The 18,180-nt window shown below is 49.5% G+C and overlaps 8 non-coding genes and 1 pseudogene across 8 annotated transcripts; all 9 read left to right on the top strand.

Annotated features, from left to right (window-relative positions):
• Window positions 1-1,172: 1,172 nt before the first annotated feature.
• LOC142252997 (U2 spliceosomal RNA) lies at window positions 1,173-1,364 on the top strand. The gene has a single exon (XR_012726342.1). It is a non-coding gene; the product is annotated as a U2 spliceosomal RNA (small nuclear RNA).
• A 1,389-nt stretch (window positions 1,365-2,753) lies between these two features.
• On the top strand, window positions 2,754-2,944 carry LOC142252616 (U2 spliceosomal RNA). The gene has a single exon (XR_012725985.1). It is a non-coding gene; the product is annotated as a U2 spliceosomal RNA (small nuclear RNA).
• A 1,389-nt stretch (window positions 2,945-4,333) lies between these two features.
• On the top strand, window positions 4,334-4,525 carry LOC142252841 (U2 spliceosomal RNA). Its single transcript, XR_012726207.1, has one exon. It is a non-coding gene; the product is annotated as a U2 spliceosomal RNA (small nuclear RNA).
• Window positions 4,526-5,915: 1,390 nt separating this feature from the next.
• On the top strand, window positions 5,916-6,106 carry LOC142252618 (U2 spliceosomal RNA). The gene has a single exon (XR_012725987.1). It is a non-coding gene; the product is annotated as a U2 spliceosomal RNA (small nuclear RNA).
• A 1,390-nt stretch (window positions 6,107-7,496) lies between these two features.
• On the top strand, window positions 7,497-7,687 carry LOC142252619 (U2 spliceosomal RNA). Its single transcript, XR_012725988.1, has one exon. It is a non-coding gene; the product is annotated as a U2 spliceosomal RNA (small nuclear RNA).
• A 1,389-nt stretch (window positions 7,688-9,076) lies between these two features.
• LOC142252620 (U2 spliceosomal RNA) lies at window positions 9,077-9,267 on the top strand. The gene has a single exon (XR_012725989.1). It is a non-coding gene; the product is annotated as a U2 spliceosomal RNA (small nuclear RNA).
• Window positions 9,268-10,655: 1,388 nt separating this feature from the next.
• On the top strand, window positions 10,656-10,846 carry LOC142252621 (U2 spliceosomal RNA). Its single transcript, XR_012725990.1, has one exon. It is a non-coding gene; the product is annotated as a U2 spliceosomal RNA (small nuclear RNA).
• Window positions 10,847-12,234: 1,388 nt separating this feature from the next.
• Window positions 12,235-12,425, top strand: LOC142254030 (U2 spliceosomal RNA). The gene has a single exon (XR_012727054.1). It is a non-coding gene; the product is annotated as a U2 spliceosomal RNA (small nuclear RNA).
• Window positions 12,426-13,813: 1,388 nt separating this feature from the next.
• LOC142253586 (U2 spliceosomal RNA) lies at window positions 13,814-13,917 on the top strand (annotated as a pseudogene).
• Window positions 13,918-18,180: the final 4,263 nt, after the last annotated feature.

Consider the following 18,180-nt stretch of genomic DNA (forward strand, 5'->3'; position numbering starts at 1 on the left):
GAAAAGATTAGGGTTTGGGGATGATGAAAGGGCTTTCTACGGGTAAGGATGGCAAAGGGTGGCAGTGACGGAAAGTCAGGCAACCTGTCCTGTCCGTCTTTTTGTATCGTGAATTGGAAAGACTGCAAGGGGGAGGGGAGTTGCTTGCGCCCTAAAGGAGGAGTTATTCAGATTCATTGCAGTGGGGGGCGGCGGCTGCAAAACGCACCATTCTTCTTGTTTTTGCTCTGCAAAGCAGCCTTTTCAAGGGTTGGCTTGGGTGACAAAATGTCTTCTGTAGGCGTGGGTTTGTCTCCCTCTCGCTCTCTCTCCCTAAGATGTGTCCGGCATAGGCCAGGGTGCCACTCGAGGCCCAAACCAATTCTGGTTATCGCTTCTCGGCCTTTTGGCTAAGATCATGTGTAGTGTTGTTCGAAGAGGTGGTTTAAGCTCCAGGCCACCTTAGTACAATGATACAATGCACACTGGAAGGTTGCGCTTGCTAGTACTCTGGGTGAATAGTATATTCATCTAGAGGAAAACATGGCCCTACCAGGATCAAGGCTATTAGACTGAGTAAGGGTGGGGGGCTATGGTACAACGTGCCCCAGGACTGACGACCCTGGAGTGAGTCTGAGCTTGCTGGCTTGGGACCCCGGCAAGCCTTGGGCTCTGTAGCACACCGTACCTTGCCTTTTCATACTTTTTGAGCATATTACCCTATCCCGGCCTTCTGGCTAGGAAGGGAAATTTTTATAATCCCGGTCGGAGGTCTGGTCAGCTTTGGGCTGAGAAACTAACACCCGGTTGGAGGTCCGGGTCAGCTTCGGCTGAGAAACCAACACCCGGTTGGAGGTCTGGGTCAGCTTCGGCTGAGAAACCAACACCCGGTTGGAGGTCCGGTTAGCCTTGGGCTGAGAAACCAACACCGGTTGACGGTCCGGGCAGTTTCGGCTGCGAAACCAACAACTAGTAGCTCTCTACTCCACTTGGGTAAGATGCCTGGGTGGACGCTGGGAGCAACGACAAGGCTCAACCAGGCTTCGGCTTGGGGGAGCACCGAAGATCCCTGACCCTTGCTGTGGCCTTCTGGCTCGGAGGGATGGGGTTGATTTTTGGGGACCCTCTCCTCACGGTGGGGTCCACACGAATCCTAGCCTTTGCACTGTTTTTGGTGTGACTTCGGTCATGCATTTTTTGTGGTGCTTTGAAAAGCTTCATTAAATCAAAAATCTGTTCTTATCAGTTTAATATCTGATACGTCCCCTATCTGGGGACCATATATTAAATGGATTTTTAGAACAGGGAGATGGAAAAAGAGCTTGCTCTGTCCACTCCACGCATTGACCTGGTATTGCAGTACCTCCAGGACCGGTGCACCCCTTCTTAACCCAGTTTCCAAAAGCAGAACTCAATTCACCTGATTCATATTAGCCCGGTTTAATGAATTGGAAGAAAGCATACGTCTTCATATGCACCTCAATTTGGCCCATTCACTTTTCACACTTCCTCCTTTTGTTTTTTATCTTTCACACTTTTGACTTTCTTTATTCATCCAAATAGCAAACTCATCACCACTCAACCTGACCAACTCGGCTATGTCCCGTGCTGCAGTTCTCTGTCTTATCTAGATCATTTGCAATTGAATGGAATAGATCCCTTTTGGACAAAGTGGATTCACCTGCTGCTGCAGTGACCACAGGTGTGATAAGATCTAGAATTGGCATCTGGTGCGATCTCTCCGCTTCCACTCCAAAGAAAGTTACCTGTTTATTCCTATCATGCATTGGTTTTTGGGGTTTTCTTTGAGTAATGATGATCTCTTTAGTAGTCTGTTGGCGCCCTCTCCTGGAGGAATAGTTTGCTTGCTCTTGGACATTCTAAAAGAGAGGTCATGATAGACATTGAGCTTCTGAGCTCAATTGGGGACAGTCATGGGTGATGAATGTTTGCAACCTGCTGCAAAGCCTCATACCGCAATATAAGGAACGTCAAATACTAAGAAAGGGCGGCCTATGAAAGAATTACTACTTTCAATAAGTACACTTAAACGGCTAATTGGGAATAGAAAAACTGTAAAAAGCCCTCTGAGAAAGCCCCCCTCTAACCTTTGATAGTAAGTTTTTCTGTAGTCTGCCTGTTGATGTATTTTCCGTTTGAACTGTGCACAACATGAAGAGACGGAACACTGGCGGCTTGTCACAATGCCCCCGCTGACATCACAATAGCGCTGCTGCCTAGAAAACAAGCTGCGCAGCAGAAGTTGTTCTTTGGGTGGGAGGGTGGGCTAGTGTAAGGAGGGGGCAAGCTCTTTTTTTCCCGGGTAGTAGGGGGATGACAGGAGAAGGGATGCGGGGTGGTGAGAAGGGTACAGAGGGCAGGGTTTGGGGGCTGGGAAGGAAAGGGAAAAGATTAGGGTTTGGGGATGATGAAAGGGCTTTCTACGGGTAAGGATGGCAAAGGGTGGCAGTGACGGAAAGTCAGGCAACCTGTCCTGTCCGTCTTTTTGTATCGTGAATTGGAAAGACTGCAAGGGGGAGGGGAGTTGCTTGCGCCCTAAAGGAGGAGTTATTCAGATTCATTGCAGTGGGGGGCGGCGGCTGCAAAACGCACCATTCTTCTTGTTTTTGCTCTGCAAAGCAGCCTTTTCAAGGGTTGGCTTGGGTGACAAAATGTCTTCTGTAGGCGTGGGTTTGTCTCCCTCTCGCTCTCTCTCCCTAAGATGTGTCCGGCATAGGCCAGGGTGCCACTCGAGGCCCAAACCAATTCTGGTTATCGCTTCTCGGCCTTTTGGCTAAGATCAAGTGTAGTATCTGTTCTTATCAGTTTAATATCTGATACGTCCCCTATCTGGGGACCATATATTAAATGGATTTTTAGAACAGGGAGATGGAAAAAGAGCTTGCTCTGTCCACTCCACGCATTGACCTGGTATTGCAGTACCTCCAGGACCGGTGCACCCCTTCTTAACCCAGTTTCCAAAAGCAGAACTCAATTCACCTGATTCATATTAGCCCGGTTTAATGAATTGGAAGAAAGCATACGTCTTCATATGCACCTCAATTTGGCCCATTCACTTTTCACACTTCCTCCTTTTGTTTTTTATCTTTCACACTTTTGACTTTCTTTATTCATCCAAATAGCAAACTCATCACCACTCAACCTGACCAACTCGGCTATGTCCCGTGCTGCAGTTCTCTGTCTTATCTAGATCATTTGCAATTGAATGGAATAGATCCCTTTTGGACAAAGTGGATTCACCTGCTGCTGCAGTGACCACAGGTGTGATAAGATCTAGAATTGGCATCTGGTGCGATCTCTCCGCTTCCACTCCAAAGAAAGTTACCTGTTTATTCCTATCATGCATTGGTTTTTGGGGTTTTCTTTGAGTAATGATGATCTCTTTAGTAGTCTGTTGGCGCCCTCTCCTGGAGGAATAGTTTGCTTGCTCTTGGACATTCTAAAAGAGAGGTCATGATAGACATTGAGCTTCTGAGCTCAATTGGGGACAGTCATGGGTGATGAATGTTTGCAACCTGCTGCAAAGCCTCATACCGCAATATAAGGAACGTCAAATACTAAGAAAGGGCGGCCTATGAAAGAATTACTACTTTCAATAAGTACACTTAAACGGCTAATTGGGAATAGAAAAACTGTAAAAAGCCCTCTGAGAAAGCCCCCCCTCTAACCTTTGATAGTAAGTTTTTCTGTAGTCTGCCTGTTGATGTATTTTCCGTTTGAACTGTGCACAACATGAAGAGACGGAACACTGGCGGCTTGTCACAATGCCCCCGCTGACATCACAATAGCGCTGCTGCCTAGAAAACAAGCTGCGCAGCAGAAGTTGTTCTTTGGGTGGGAGGGTGGGCTAGTGTAAGGAGGGGGCAAGCTCTTTTTTTCCCGGGTGGTAGGGGGATGACAGGAGAAGGGATGCGGGTGGTGAGAAGGGTACAGAGGGCAGGGTTTGGGGGCTGGGAAGGAAAGGGAAAAGATTAGGGTTTGGGGATGATGAAAGGGCTTTCTACGGGTAAGGATGGCAAAGGGTGGCAGTGACGGAAAGTCAGGCAACCTGTCCTGTCCGTCTTTTTGTATCGTGAATTGGAAAGACTGCAAGGGGGAGGGGAGTTGCTTGCGCCCTAAAGGAGGAGTTATTCAGATTCATTGCAGTGGGGGGCGGCGGCTGCAAAACGCACCATTCTTCTTGTTTTTGCTCTGCAAAGCAGCCTTTTCAAGGGTTGGCTTGGGTGACAAAATGTCTTCTGTAGGCGTGGGTTTGTCTCCCTCTCGCTCTCTCTCCCTAAGATGTGTCCGGCATAGGCCAGGGTGCCACTCGAGGCCCAAACCAATTCTGGTTATCGCTTCTCGGCCTTTTGGCTAAGATCAAGTGTAGTATCTGTTCTTATCAGTTTAATATCTGATACGTCCCCTATCTGGGGACCATATATTAAATGGATTTTTAGAACAGGGAGATGGAAAAAAGAGCTTGCTCTGTCCACTCCACGCATTGACCTGGTATTGCAGTACCTCCAGGACCGGTGCACCCCTTCTTAACCCAGTTTCCAAAAGCAGAACTCAATTCACCTGATTCATATTAGCCCGGTTTAATGAATTGGAAGAAAGCATACGTCTTCATATGCACCTCAATTTGGCCCATTCACTTTTCACACTTCCTCCTTTTGTTTTTTATCTTTCACACTTTTGACTTTCTTTATTCATCCAAATAGCAAACTCATCACCACTCAACCTGACCAACTCGGCTATGTCCCGTGCTGCAGTTCTCTGTCTTATCTAGATCATTTGCAATTGAATGGAATAGATCCCTTTTGGACAAAGTGGATTCACCTGCTGCTGCAGTGACCACAGGTGTGATAAGATCTAGAATTGGCATCTGGTGCGATCTCTCCGCTTCCACTCCAAAGAAAGTTACCTGTTTATTCCTATCATGCATTGGTTTTTGGGGTTTTCTTTGAGTAATGATGATCTCTTTAGTAGTCTGTTGGCGCCCTCTCCTGGAGGAATAGTTTGCTTGCTCTTGGACATTCTAAAAGAGAGGTCATGATAGACATTGAGCTTCTGAGCTCAATTGGGGACAGTCATGGGTGATGAATGTTTGCAACCTGCTGCAAAGCCTCATACCGCAATATAAGGAACGTCAAATACTAAGAAAGGGCGGCCTATGAAAGAATTACTACTTTCAATAAGTACACTTAAACGGCTAATTGGGAATAGAAAAACTGTAAAAAGCCCTCTGAGAAAGCCCCCCTCTAACCTTTGATAGTAAGTTTTTCTGTAGTCTGCCTGTTGATGTATTTTCCGTTTGAAACTGTGCACAACATGAAGAGACGGAACACTGGCGGCTTGTCACAATGCCCCCGCTGACATCACAATAGCGCTGCTGCCTAGAAAACAAGCTGCGCAGCAGAAGTTGTTCTTTGGGTGGGAGGGTGGGCTAGTGTAAGGAGGGGGCAAGCTCTTTTTTTCCCGGGTGGTAGGGGGATGACAGGAGAAGGGATGCGGGTGGTGAGAAGGGTACAGAGGGCAGGGTTTGGGGGCTGGGAAGGAAAGGGAAAAGATTAGGGTTTGGGGATGATGAAAGGGCTTTCTACGGGTAAGGATGGCAAAGGGTGGCAGTGACGGAAAGTCAGGCAACCTGTCCTGTCCGTCTTTTTGTATCGTGAATTGGAAAGACTGCAAGGGGGAGGGGAGTTGCTTGCGCCCTAAAGGAGGAGTTATTCAGATTCATTGCAGTGGGGGGGCGGCGGCTGCAAAACGCACCATTCTTCTTGTTTTTGCTCTGCAAAGCAGCCTTTTCAAGGGTTGGCTTGGGTGACAAAATGTCTTCTGTAGGCGTGGGTTTGTCTCCCTCTCGCTCTCTCTCCCTAAGATGTGTCCGGCATAGGCCAGGGTGCCACTCGAGGCCCAAACCAATTCTGGTTATCGCTTCTCGGCCTTTTGGCTAAGATCAAGTGTAGTATCTGTTCTTATCAGTTTAATATCTGATACGTCCCCTATCTGGGGACCATATATTAAATGGATTTTTAGAACAGGGAGATGGAAAAAGAGCTTGCTCTGTCCACTCCACGCATTGACCTGGTATTGCAGTACCTCCAGGACCGGTGCACCCCTTCTTAACCCAGTTTCCAAAAGCAGAACTCAATTCACCTGATTCATATTAGCCCGGTTTAATGAATTGGAAGAAAGCATACGTCTTCATATGCACCTCAATTTGGCCCATTCACTTTTCACACTTCCTCCTTTTGTTTTTTATCTTTCACACTTTTGACTTTCTTTATTCATCCAAATAGCAAACTCATCACCACTCAACCTGACCAACTCGGCTATGTCCCGTGCTGCAGTTCTCTGTCTTATCTAGATCATTTGCAATTGAATGGAATAGATCCCTTTTGGACAAAGTGGATTCACCTGCTGCTGCAGTGACCACAGGTGTGATAAGATCTAGAATTGGCATCTGGTGCGATCTCTCCGCTTCCACTCCAAAGAAAGTTACCTGTTTATTCCTATCATGCATTGGTTTTTGGGGTTTTCTTTGAGTAATGATGATCTCTTTAGTAGTCTGTTGGCGCCCTCTCCTGGAGGAATAGTTTGCTTGCTCTTGGACATTCTAAAAGAGAGGTCATGATAGACATTGAGCTTCTGAGCTCAATTGGGGACAGTCATGGGTGATGAATGTTTGCAACCTGCTGCAAAGCCTCATACCGCAATATAAGGAACGTCAAATACTAAGAAAGGGGCGGCCTATGAAAGAATTACTACTTTCAATAAGTACACTTAAACGGCTAATTGGGAATAGAAAAACTGTAAAAAGCCCTCTGAGAAAGCCCCCCTCTAACCTTTGATAGTAAGTTTTTCTGTAGTCTGCCTGTTGATGTATTTTCCGTTTGAACTGTGCACAACATGAAGAGACGGAACACTGGCGGCTTGTCACAATGCCCCCGCTGACATCACAATAGCGCTGCTGCCTAGAAAACAAGCTGCGCAGCAGAAGTTGTTCTTTGGGTGGGAGGGTGGGGCTAGTGTAAGGAGGGGGCAAGCTCTTTTTTTCCCGGGTGGTAGGGGGATGACAGGAGAAGGGATGCGGGTGGTGAGAAGGGTACAGAGGGCAGGGTTTGGGGGCTGGGAAGGAAAGGGAAAAGATTAGGGTTTGGGGATGATGAAAGGGCTTTCTACGGGTAAGGATGGCAAAGGGTGGCAGTGACGGAAAGTCAGGCAACCTGTCCTGTCCGTCTTTTTGTATCGTGAATTGGAAAGACTGCAAGGGGGAGGGGAGTTGCTTGCGCCCTAAAGGAGGAGTTATTCAGATTCATTGCAGTGGGGGGCGGCGGCTGCAAAACGCACCATTCTTCTTGTTTTTGCTCTGCAAAGCAGCCTTTTCAAGGGTTGGCTTGGGTGACAAAATGTCTTCTGTAGGCGTGGGTTTGTCGCCCTCTCGCTCTCTCTCCCTAAGATGTGTCCGGCATAGGCCAGGGTGCCACTCGAGGCCCAAACCAATTCTGGTTATCGCTTCTCGGCCTTTTGGCTAAGATCAAGTGTAGTATCTGTTCTTATCAGTTTAATATCTGATACGTCCCCTATCTGGGGACCATATATTAAATGGATTTTTAGAACAGGGAGATGGAAAAAGAGCTTGCTCTGTCCACTCCACGCATTGACCTGGTATTGCAGTACCTCCAGGACCGGTGCACCCCTTCTTAACCCAGTTTCCAAAAGCAGAACTCAATTCACCTGATTCATATTAGCCCGGTTTAATGAATTGGAAGAAAGCATACGTCTTCATATGCACCTCAATTTGGCCCATTCACTTTTCACACTTCCTCCTTTTGTTTTTTATCTTTCACACTTTTGACTTTCTTTATTCATCCAAATAGCAAACTCATCACCACTCAACCTGACCAACTCGGCTATGTCCCGTGCTGCAGTTCTCTGTCTTATCTAGATCATTTGCAATTGAATGGAATAGATCCCTTTTGGACAAAGTGGATTCACCTGCTGCTGCAGTGACCACAGGTGTGATAAGATCTAGAATTGGCATCTGGTGCGATCTCTCCGCTTCCACTCCAAAGAAAGTTACCTGTTTATTCCTATCATGCATTGGTTTTTGGGGTTTTCTTTGAGTAATGATGATCTCTTTAGTAGTCTGTTGGCGCCCTCTCCTGGAGGAATAGTTTGCTTGCTCTTGGACATTCTAAAAGAGAGGTCATGATAGACATTGAGCTTCTGAGCTCAATTGGGGACAGTCATGGGTGATGAATGTTTGCAACCTGCTGCAAAGCCTCATACCGCAATATAAGGAACGTCAAATACTAAGAAAGGGCGGCCTATGAAAGAATTACTACTTTCAATAAGTACACTTAAACGGCTAATTGGGAATAGAAAAACTGTAAAAAGCCCTCTGAGAAAGCCCCCCTCTAACCTTTGATAGTAAGTTTTTCTGTAGTCTGCCTGTTGATGTATTTTCCGTTTGAACTGTGCACAACATGAAGAGACGGAACACTGGCGGCTTGTCACAATGCCCCCGCTGACATCACAATAGCGCTGCTGCCTAGAAAACAAGCTGCGCAGCAGAAGTTGTTCTTTGGGTGGGAGGGTGGGCTAGTGTAAGGAGGGGGCAAGCTCTTTTTTTTCCCGGGTGGTAGGGGGATGACAGGAGAAGGGATGCGGGTGGTGAGAAGGGTACAGAGGGCAGGGTTTGGGGGCTGGGAAGGAAAGGGAAAAGATTAGGGTTTGGGGATGATGAAAGGGCTTTCTACGGGTAAGGATGGCAAAGGGTGGCAGTGACGGAAAGTCAGGCAACCTGTCCTGTCCGTCTTTTTGTATCGTGAATTGGAAAGACTGCAAGGGGGAGGGGAGTTGCTTGCGCCCTAAAGGAGGAGTTATTCAGATTCATTGCAGTGGGGGGCGGCGGCTGCAAAACGCACCATTCTTCTTGTTTTTGCTCTGCAAAGCAGCCTTTTCAAGGGTTGGCTTGGGTGACAAAATGTCTTCTGTAGGCGTGGGTTTGTCTCCCTCTCGCTCTCTCTCCCTAAGATGTGTCCGGCATAGGCCAGGGTGCCACTCGAGGCCCAAACCAATTCTGGTTATCGCTTCTCGGCCTTTTGGCTAAGATCAAGTGTAGTATCTGTTCTTATCAGTTTAATATCTGATACGTCCCCTATCTGGGGACCATATATTAAATGGATTTTTAGAACAGGGAGATGGAAAAAGAGCTTGCTCTGTCCACTCCACGCATTGACCTGGTATTGCAGTACCTCCAGGACCGGTGCACCCCTTCTTAACCCAGTTTCCAAAAGCAGAACTCAATTCACCTGATTCATATTAGCCCGGTTTAATGAATTGGAAGAAAGCATACGTCTTCATATGCACCTCAATTTGGCCCATTCACTTTTCACACTTCCTCCTTTTGTTTTTTATCTTTCACACTTTTGACTTTCTTTATTCATCCAAATAGCAAACTCATCACCACTCAACCTGACCAACTCGGCTATGTCCCGTGCTGCAGTTCTCTGTCTTATCTAGATCATTTGCAATTGAATGGAATAGATCCCTTTTGGACAAAGTGGATTCACCTGCTGCTGCAGTGACCACAGGTGTGATAAGATCTAGAATTGGCATCTGGTGCGATCTCTCCGCTTCCACTCCAAAGAAAGTTACCTGTTTATTCCTATCATGCATTGGTTTTTGGGGTTTTCTTTGAGTAATGATGATCTCTTTAGTAGTCTGTTGGCGCCCTCTCCTGGAGGAATAGTTTGCTTGCTCTTGGACATTCTAAAAGAGAGGTCATGATAGACATTGAGCTTCTGAGCTCAATTGGGGACAGTCATGGGTGATGAATGTTTGCAACCTGCTGCAAAGCCTCATACCGCAATATAAGGAACGTCAAATACTAAGAAAGGGCGGCCTATGAAAGAATTACTACTTTCAATAAGTACACTTAAACGGCTAATTGGGAATAGAAAAACTGTAAAAAGCCCTCTGAGAAAGCCCCCCTCTAACCTTTGATAGTAAGTTTTTCTGTAGTCTGCCTGTTGATGTATTTTCCGTTTGAACTGTGCACAACATGAAGAGACGGAACACTGGCGGCTTGTCACAATGCCCCCGCTGACATCACAATAGCGCTGCTGCCTAGAAAACAAGCTGCGCAGCAGAAGTTGTTCTTTGGGTGGGAGGGTGGGCTAGTGTAAGGAGGGGGCAAGCTCTTTTTTTCCCGGGTGGTAGGGGGATGACAGGAGAAGGGATGCGGGTGGTGAGAAGGGTACAGAGGGCAGGGTTTGGGGGCTGGGAAGGAAAGGGAAAAGATTAGGGTTTGGGGATGATGAAAGGGCTTTCTACGGGTAAGGATGGCAAAGGGTGGCAGTGACGGAAAGTCAGGCAACCTGTCCTGTCCGTCTTTTTGTATCGTGAATTGGAAAGACTGCAAGGGGGAGGGGAGTTGCTTGCGCCCTAAAGGAGGAGTTATTCAGATTCATTGCAGTGGGGGGCGGCGGCTGCAAAACGCACCATTCTTCTTGTTTTTGCTCTGCAAAGCAGCCTTTTCAAGGGTTGGCTTGGGTGACAAAATGTCTTCTGTAGGCGTGGGTTTGTCTCCCTCTCGCTCTCTCTCCCTAAGATGTGTCCGGCATAGGCCAGGGTGCCACTCGAGGCCCAAACCAATTCTGGTTATCGCTTCTCGGCCTTTTGGCTAAGATCAAGTGTAGTATCTGTTCTTATCAGTTTAATATCTGATACGTCCCCTATCTGGGGACCATATATTAAATGGATTTTTAGAACAGGGAGATGGAAAAAGAGCTTGCTCTGTCCACTCCACGCATTGACCTGGTATTGCAGTACCTCCAGGACCGGTGCACCCCTTCTTAACCCAGTTTCCAAAAGCAGAACTCAATTCACCTGATTCATATTAGCCCGGTTTAATGAATTGGAAGAAAGCATACGTCTTCATATGCACCTCAATTTGGCCCATTCACTTTTCACACTTCCTCCTTTTGTTTTTTATCTTTCACACTTTTGACTTTCTTTATTCATCCAAATAGCAAACTCATCACCACTCAACCTGACCAACTCGGCTATGTCCCGTGCTGCAGTTCTCTGTCTTATCTAGATCATTTGCAATTGAATGGAATAGATCCCTTTTGGACAAAGTGGATTCACCTGCTGCTGCAGTGACCACAGGTGTGATAAGATCTAGAATTGGCATCTGGTGCGATCTCTCCGCTTCCACTCCAAAGAAAGTTACCTGTTTATTCCTATCATGCATTGGTTTTGGGGGTTTTCTTTGAGTAATGATGATCTCTTTAGTAGTCTGTTGGCGCCCTCTCCTGGAGGAATAGTTTGCTTGCTCTTGGACATTCTAAAAGAGAGGTCATGATAGACATTGAGCTTCTGAGCTCAATTGGGGACAGTCATGGGTGATGAATGTTTGCAACCTGCTGCAAAGCCTCATACCGCAATATAAGGAACGTCAAATACTAAGAAAGGGCGGCCTATGAAAGAATTACTACTTTCAATAAGTACACTTAAACGGCTAATTGGGAATAGAAAAACTGTAAAAAGCCCTCTGAGAAAGCCCCCCTCTAACCTTTGATAGTAAGTTTTTCTGTAGTCTGCCTGTTGATGTATTTTCCGTTTGAACTGTGCACAACATGAAGAGACGGAACACTGGCGGCTTGTCACAATGCCCCCGCTGACATCACAATAGCGCTGCTGCCTAGAAAACAAGCTGCGCAGCAGAAGTTGTTCTTTGGGTGGGAGGGTGGGCTAGTGTAAGGAGGGGGCAAGCTCTTTTTTTCCCGGGTGGTAGGGGGATGACAGGAGAAGGGATGCGGGTGGTGAGAAGGGTACAGAGGGCAGGGTTTGGGGGCTGGGAAGGAAAGGGAAAAGATTAGGGTTTGGGGATGATGAAAGGGCTTTCTACGGGTAAGGATGGCAAAGGGTGGCAGTGACGGAAAGTCAGGCAACCTGTCCTGTCCGTCTTTTTGTATCGTGAATTGGAAAGACTGCAAGGGGGAGGGGAGTTGCTTGCGCCCTAAAGGAGGAGTTATTCAGATTCATTGCAGTGGGGGGCGGCGGCTGCAAAACGCACCATTCTTCTTGTTTTTGCTCTGCAAAGCAGCCTTTTCAAGGGTTGGCTTGGGTGACAAAATGTCTTCTGTAGGCGTGGGTTTGTCTCCCTCTCGCTCTCTCTCCCTAAGATGTGTCCGGCATAGGCCAGGGTGCCACTCGAGGCCCAAACCAATTCTGGTTATCGCTTCTCGGCCTTTTGGCTAAGATCAAGTGTAGTATCTGTTCTTATCAGTTTAATATCTGATACGTCCCCTATCTGGGGACCATATATTAAATGGATTTTTAGAACAGGGAGATGAAAAAAGAGCTTGCTCTGTCCACTCCACGCATTGACCTGGTATTGCAGTACCTCCAGGACCGGTGCACCCCTTCTTAACCCAGTTTCCAAAAGCAGAACTCAATTCACCTGATTCATATTAGCCCGGTTTAATGAATTGGAAGAAAGCATACGTCTTCATATGCACCTCAATTTGGCCCATTCACTTTTCACACTTCCTCCTTTTGTTTTTTATCTTTCACACTTTTGACTTTCTTTATTCATCCAAATAGCAAACTCATCACCACTCAACCTGACCAACTCGGCTATGTCCCGTGCTGCAGTTCTCTGTCTTATCTAGATCATTTGCAATTGAATGGAATAGATCCCTTTTGGACAAAGTGGATTCACCTGCTGCTGCAGTGACCACAGGTGTGATAAGATCTAGAATTGGCATCTGGTGCGATCTCTCCGCTTCCACTCCAAAGAAAGTTACCTGTTTATTCCTATCATGCATTGGTTTTTGGGGTTTTCTTTGAGTAATGATGATCTCTTTAGTAGTCTGTTGGCGCCCTCTCCTGGAGGAATAGTTTGCTTGCTCTTGGACATTCTAAAAGAGAGGTCATGATAGACATTGAGCTTCTGAGCTCAATTGGGGACAGTCATGGGTGATGAATGTTTGCAACCTGCTGCAAAGCCTCATACCGCAATATAAGGAACGTCAAATACTAAGAAAGGGCGGCCTATGAAAGAATTACTACTTTCAATAAGTACACTTAAACGGCTAATTGGGAATAGAAAAACTGTAAAAAGCCCTCTGAGAAAGCCCCCCTCTAACCTTTGATAGTAAGTTTTTCTGTAGTCTGCCTGTTGATGTATTTTCCGTTTGAACTGTGCACAACATGAAGAGACGGAACACTGGCGGCTTGTCACAATGCCCCCGCTGACATCACAATAGCGCTGCTGCCTAGAAAACAAGCTGCGCAGCAGAAGTTGTTCTTTGGGTGGGAGGGTGGGCTAGTGTAAGGAGGGGGCAAGCTCTTTTTTTCCCGGGTGGTAGGGGGATGACAGGAGAAGGGATGCGGGTGGTGAGAAGGGTACAGAGGGCAGGGTTTGGGGGCTGGGAAGGAAAGGGAAAAGATTAGGGTTTGGGGATGATGAAAGGGCTTTCTACGGGTAAGGATGGCAAAGGGTGGCAGTGACGGAAAGTCAGGCAACCTGTCCTGTCCGTCTTTTTGTATCGTGAATTGGAAAGACTGCAAGGGGGAGGGGAGTTGCTTGCGCCCTAAAGGAGGAGTTATTCAGATTCATTGCAGTGGGGGGCGGCGGCTGCAAAACGCACCATTCTTCTTGTTTTTGCTCTGCAAAGCAGCCTTTTCAAGGGTTGGCTTGGGTGACAAAATGTCTTCTGTAGGCGTGGGTTTGTCTCCCTCTCGCTCTCTCTCCCTAAGATGTGTCCGGCATAGGCCAGGGTGCCACTCAAAGCCCAAACCAATTCTGGTTATCGCTTCTCGGCCTTTTGGCTAAGATCAAGTGTAGTATCTGTTCTTATCAGAACAAACTGAGCTAGCTACACTTGACGAGATACGATCAGGGAGACAAGCTCCGAAGCCCAGCCGAGACCGAAAGAGGGAGATCGGACGGAAGAAGAGCTTGGCAGAAAGAAGCAAGAAGACGAAGGCTCGGAGAAGACTTGGGGAGACCAGAGGAACTTCGAGGAGGAACACAGCGGGAGAAGACACCCGGAGAAGAATCCAAGATCCAGCTCCGGGAACTCAAGCAGGAACCAGCCATGGCAAGCAAGCCAGAGAAGGCAGCCAAGAAGGCTCAGGACCCAGGGACCTCCAGGAAGGCTCATCCAGAGGCTTCTTCGGCCCAAGAGGCCCCTACCTCCGACGCCAGCCAGCCGGAGGGAGCCCGGACGCCGCCTGAAAAGGCGCCAACCCTGGAGCCTTGGATGCGGCAGACGGTCGCCCTGAAGCTGAAGGCGGTGGATGGTAGGTTGCCGGACATGTCCAGCGACGTGTTCTGCAAGAAGATGATTCTGGATCAGGGCTTCTCCAGGGCGGAAACCCTGAGTGTCCAGACCTTCATGACTGGCATTTTTCTGGTAACCTTTGCCACGGTGAATGCCTGCAGGAGATACTGGGAGGCGATGAACGCAGCGATGCCGGACTCCCCTTTTCATTCTTTTTTAGGATCCTGTCCTATTCAGAGGGATGAGAAGAGGATCACGGTCTCCATGCGGAACCCGCACACCCCAGGAAGAGACATCTCCACGTTCCTGGGACGTCTCTGCACAGTGGTGAGGGAGCCATCCCACATCCTTAACGGCAACGGATTCTGGACGGGTAAGTGGTCAGTAACCATTCGACTCCACAGGGAACCAGCATCCGAGGATGGTCTCCAGCACCTGCCCCCGACATTCTCTCTGGGAAACTCCTTTGGTCTCATCTACTACCCGGACATGCCACACAACTGCAGGAAATGTGGCGGGAAAGGGCATTCGATGAAGACCTGCAAGGAGGACGCCTGCAGGGTTTGCCGGGTGACAGGACACAGCTCCAAGGACTGCCCAAAGAAGAAGACTTGCAACCTATGTGGACAGGCGGACCACCTTTACAAGGACTGCCCACAGCGGGAGAAATCCTGGGCAAGGGTTGCCGCGGCGACCCAGTATCGGGTAGTCACAGCTTCGTCGACCAAGGCAGCTACGACCAAGGCCACAGAGGCCAAGGACAAGGCGGCCAAGAACCCAGCGACCGTGGCTCCAGCCGATGCCCCAGCAGCCACGGAGTCCAGGGAAAAGAAGGGTAAGAAAACTGTTGCCCCCTCCCTGGCCCCCCCCCCCTGTCACCCCTGTCCAAACCCCTCCCCCCCCCGGCCAACCCTACTGAGGATTCCACTACCTCCACCTCATTTCCCTACTCCTCAGTTGGTCTCCTCACCCCCCCCCCAAAGCCCACTCTCCCTCCCCAGACCATGAGAGCAGAGGGCCTCAGCACTCTTGCACTTTTCACCGAGGAGGATTTTCCAGCTCTTGTCTCCTCAGGTACAGGCCAAAGGAAAAGGAAGGTGGAAGATAGTCCTGTCGCAGAACCTTCCAAGCTGTTCATTGTGGACCCCAATCCACCCCAGGAAGAGGAGGATGGCCTCCTCCCAGAACCGGACGTGTTGGAGCAGATGGTGGAGTCCCTTGTGGCCGAAGAAGAAATGGAGGAGTCGGAAGCCACTGAGGCACCATCCCTGCTCGATCAGCTAGAAGAAGAGGGTCTGCTGGAGATACCCTTACCAGCAGGTGCCAAAGAGGAAGAACCGCCCGACCGGAGTGGTAACTAAGGCACACCGCCTGCTCAAACTTTCTCTTTCCTCCAATGACTGCTAACATTAACATCTTTTCCATTAATGTTAGGAGCATCAGAGACAAGTTCCGACGTCAGACAATTTTTGCGTTCCTTAACACTCAGTCTAGTGATGTATTTTTCCTGCAGGAATGCTCCCTTCCCTCCTCTAGGTCCTTCAACCATCTGGCCAGGGAGTGGACCCATGGCCCATCCTACTGGTCTGGCGGGGGCGACTGTAGGTCCGCGGGGGTCGCCGTGCTGATCAGGGGAAGCGCCTTCACATTGGACTCTGTTCAGGAAATCGTCTGCGGCAGGTTACTGCTCGTGGATGGCACCTGGGCGGGAGAACCTGTCAGGTTCATCAATGTGTATGCTTCTCCTGTGAAGAGCGATCGACTGGAGCTCCTCCAAGCCCTGCGCCCTCAGCTCGCTACCGCCAGGACGGTAGTGATGGCCGGGGATTTCAACTGCCCGATTGAGGAGGATGGACGCAGTTCTGGAACGGCTGCCAAGTTGGACGTCACATCCAAACTGCTCATTGAGATGGTGACCGAAGCCTCTCTTGTGGACGTTGTTGGCTCCATCGGACACGGATCCGTGAACTATTCATGGTGCCGATCCGATGGCTCGCTGCGTTCCAGGATTGACTTTGTGTTTACCTCTCGGGCGGTTGGGCGGAGTGGGCACTCGATGGTCCCCTGCTTCTTCTCTGACCACAGAGCCATTCACTTTCAAGGTGTGCTGGGCCATGGCTTCCCCATTGGCCCGGGCTCCTGGAAGCTGAACTGCTCTCTGCTGGAAAAGGGTGAGATTCTGGAGGAGCTTAGAGCTGCCTACTCCACGTGGCGGGCCTACAAGGCGGGCTTCCAGTCTGTTTCTGACTGGTGGGAATACGTTAAACTCGAGTTCCGTTTCTTCTTTCAGGCAAAGAGTCAACAACAGGCGTGTCTGAAGAGGAGGGACTTCAGGAGACTCCAGCGTGAGCTGCGTTCCCTGCAGGACCTTCTTCGATGCGGCTGGGACGTGAGAGAGGAGCTGGAGGAGACTAAGAGGAGCCTGAAAAGGCACTTCGAGGAGGAGTCCGAGCGAATTGTCTTCCGTTCCAAAGTGGAGAACCTGGAGAAGGGTGAGAAATGTAACTCGTTCTTTTTCAGGAAACTCCACGCCGGTCACACGCCCATGAATGAACTACGAGACGAGAGTGGAAGCATACGACGCGGGAAAGAGAATGTGATGAAGGTCGTCAGCGACTTCTACAGCGAACTCTACGCCCGCAAGACTACTGACCCCGAGGCCGCCGATAAGTTCCTGTCAGGTATCACTAACCATCTTGACCCTGCAGACGCGGCGGCCATGGACGTTCCTCTGACGGTGGACGAGCTGCTCTCGGCCGCCAAATCCTTTAGTTCTGGCAGGACACCGGGCAGTGACGGCCTCCCAGCAGAGCTCTATGTAGCGCTGGGAGACCTAATCTGTCCGGACCTGTTGGGGCTGTATGAGGAGATGGTGGTGGAGGGCAGAATGCCTCCATCTCTGAGGGAAGGAATGGTCACGATCCTGTACAAGCGTAAAGGAGAGAGGTGCGACCTGAAGAATTGGCGTCCCATCACCCTTCTGAATGTCGACTACAAGATCCTGGCCAAGACGATGGCAACGAGACTGAAGACGGTTATCGGACGGATCATCCACCCGGATCAGACCTGCGGCATCCCCGGACGTCGCATCGCAGACAGCCTGGCTCTCATGCGGGACACGGTCGAGTACATCAAAGCCCGCCGGGTGCACGCAGCCCTGATCTCGTTGGATCAGGAAAAGGCCTTCGACCGTGTTTCCCATGAGTTCCTGGGCAAAGCTCTGCACAGGTTAGGTTTGGGTAACATGTTTTGTTTGTATGTCCAACTAATGTATTTTGATATTCACAGCTCGGTGTTGGTAAACGGCTGGAAGACTGACCCCTTCCCGGTCCTCTCAGGGGTCAGACAAGGCTGTCCTCTGTCACCTCTTCTTTTTGTTTGTGTTATAGAACTCTTTGCAGAGGCTATCCGGCGGAATGGAGAGATCAGAGGGATCACCGCACCAGGACCAGAACGCTTCGAGGTCAAGTGCTCGCTCTACATGGACGACGTGACCGTCTTCTGCGCGGACCGGCGCTCAGTCGACACCCTCGTCCAGACCTGTGAGACCTTCGGACGGGCTTCGGGAGCCAAAGTCAACTGCGGGAAGTCGGAAGCCATGCTCTTCGGGGACTGGCAGCCGGCCTCTTCCGCCCCCTTCCCTTTCAGCACCCAGCCGGATTTCATCAAGGTTCTTGGAGTCTGGTTCGGGAAGGAAGGAGCAGCCCTCAAGTCCTGGGAGGAACGCTTGACCAAGATCACCCAACGGATCGGTCTGTGGAGCCTCAGACGCCTCACCTGTGAGGGCAAAGCACTGGTCCTGCGTAACGAGGTACTGCCCGTGCTGCAGTACACGGCCCAGGCCTGGCCCCCCCTTGCCACCGTGTGCAGGGCCATTACCAGGACGGTGTTT

The sequence above is a fragment of the Anomaloglossus baeobatrachus genome, chromosome 9 (assembly GCF_048569485.1).
Source record: "Anomaloglossus baeobatrachus isolate aAnoBae1 chromosome 9, aAnoBae1.hap1, whole genome shotgun sequence".
NCBI lineage: Eukaryota > Metazoa > Chordata > Amphibia > Anura > Aromobatidae > Anomaloglossus > Anomaloglossus baeobatrachus.